Raw genomic sequence first — 2,783 nt, forward strand, 5'->3', positions numbered from 1 at the left:
AATACCCAGAAGTGGAATTGCTGGATCCTATGGTTGTTCTATTTTTAATTTTTTGAGGAAGTCCATACTGTTGTCCATAGTGGCTGCACCAATTTACATTCTCACCAACAGTGCACAAGGTTCCTTTTTTTCTCCATATCCTCAACAACACTAGTTATCTTGCCTTTTTGGTAATAGCCATTCTAATAAGCATGAGGTGACATCTCATTGTGGTTTTGATTTGCATTTCTCTGATGATTAGTGATGTTGATCATCTTTCCATGTACCTGTTGGCTTTCTGTATGTCTTCTCTGGGAAAAAATATCTGTTCAGATCATGTGCCTATTTTTAAACTAGAATATTTGGGTTTTTGGTTTCTTTTTTGCTACAGAGTTGCATGAGTTCTTTATATATTTTGGATATTATCCACTTATTGGATATATGATTTGCAAATATCTTCTCCCAATTGGGGGGTCACCTTTTCATTTTGTTGATGGTTTCCTCGTTGTGAAGAAGCCTTTAATTTGATATGGATCCAGTTGTTTATTTTTGTTTTTATTGACTTTGTTTTTGTATAAATCCCAAAACTCATAACCAAGACTAATGTCAACGAGTTTACTGCCTGTTTCTTCTAGAAATTTTATGGTTTCAGGTCTTACATTCAATTGTTTAATCCATTTGGAGTTAATTTTTGTGTATGAACATAGTTTTCCAGTTTCATTCTTCTGCATATTGCTGTCCAGTTTCCCCAAGACCATTTATTGAAAAAACTCTCTTTTCCCCATTGTTTACTCTTGGATATTTTGTCATAAGTTAGTTGACCACAGATGCATGGATTTATTTGTGGGTTGTCTATTCTGTTCCACCAATCTATGTGTCTGTTTTTATGCCAATACCATACTGCTTTGAATACATAGCTTTATAATGTAGTTTGAAATCAGGGTGTGTGATACCTTCAGCTTTGTTTTTCTTTTTCAAGATTGCTTAAGATACTTAGTCTTTTGTGGTTCCATACAAATTTTAGAATTGTTTCATTTAGTTCTGTGAAAAATGCCATTGGGCTTTTGATAGAGATGGCATTGAATCTATACTCAAGATTACTTTGGATAGTATGGACATTTTAACAATATTAATTCTTCCAATCCATAAGCATAGAACATCTTTCCATTTATTTGTGTCTTCAATTACTTTCATCAATGTCCTATAGTTTTCAGCATATAGGTTTTTAATCTCCTTGTTTAAATTTATTCCTGGGCATTTTGTTCTTTTTGATGTGATTGTAGATGGGATTTTAAAAAAAAAAAAACAAACTTCTCTTTCTGATAGCTCATTATTAGTGTATAGAAATGCAACTGATTTCTCTATATTGATTTTTGTCCTGTAACTTTGCTGAATTTATTCATTAATTCTAACTTTTTTTTTTGTAAAGTTTTTAGGGTTTCCTACATATAGTATTATGTTATCTGCAAATAGTGAATTTTACTTCTTTTCTAATTTGGATGCCTTTTATTTATTTTTCTGTCCTATTTGCTATGGTTAGGACTTCCAATACTATGTTGAATGAAATTGGTGAGAGTAGGCATCCTTGTCTTGTTTCTGATCATAGAGGAAAAGGTTCAGCTTTTTATTGTTGCGTATTACGTTAGTTGTGTTCTCTTTATGTTCACCCTGGTGAGAGTTTTTATCATAAATGAATGGTGAATTTTGTTAAATGCTATTTCTTCAGCTTTAGATACCATAAGATTTTTATTCTTCATTTTCTTGATGTGGTGCATCACATTGATTGATTTGTAGATTTTGATCCATCCTTGCAAGTTTGGAATAAATCTCACTTAATCATGGTGTATGATCCTTTTAATGTATTGTTAAATTTGATTTGTTAATATTTTGTTGAGGATTTTTTTCACCTATATTCATCAGGGATATTGAACTGTAGTTTTCCTTTTTTGTGACCTTTCTGGTTTTGGCATCAGGGTAATGCTGGCCTCAAAAATAAGTTTGGATGTGTTCCTTCCTCTTCTATTCTTTGGAATAGTTTAAGAAAGATTGGCATTAACTCTTCTTTGAATGTTTGGTAGAAATCAAGTGAAGCTGTTTGGTCCTGGACTATTATTATTAAGATCCAATATCCTTACTAGTAATGGGTCTGTTTTAGTATTTTATTTCTTCATGATTCAGTCTTGGAAGGTTGTATGTTTTTTTGACATTTATCAATTTCTTCTAGGTTTTCCAATTTGGTGTATAATTAATTGTTCATAGTAGTCTCTTATGATCCTTTGCATTTCTGTGGTATGAGTTGTAAAGTCTCTGCTTTCATTTCTGATTTCATTTATTTGAGCCATCTCTCTTTTTTTTCTTGGTGACTGTAGCTGAAGTTTTGTCAATTTGGTTTATCTTCTTAAAGAACTAACTCTGGTTTTATTGATCTTTTCTATTGTCTTTTTAGTCTCTATTTCTTTAATCTGCTTTGATCTTTGTTATTTCCTTTCTTCTACTAACTTTGGAATGCATTTTTTTTTTTTTGTAGTTGTTGTTGTGCCTTTAGGTGTAGTTGGATTTTATTTGAGATTTTTCTTGTTTCTTAACATAGGTATCTATGGCTCTGAACTTCCTTCTTAAAATTGCTTTTTCTGTGTCCCATAAATTTTGGTATGCTCTATATTCATTTTCATTTATCTCAAGGTAATATTTTATTTCTTTGACCCATTAGTTGTTCAGTAGTATATTGTTTAGTCTCCTCATATGTGTGAATTTTCCGGTTTTCTTCTTGTAATTGGCTTCCAGTTTCATACCATTGTGGTTGG

This window comes from Neomonachus schauinslandi, chromosome 9 (assembly GCF_002201575.2).
Source record: "Neomonachus schauinslandi chromosome 9, ASM220157v2, whole genome shotgun sequence".
NCBI classification, from domain to species: Eukaryota; Metazoa; Chordata; class Mammalia; order Carnivora; family Phocidae; genus Neomonachus; species Neomonachus schauinslandi.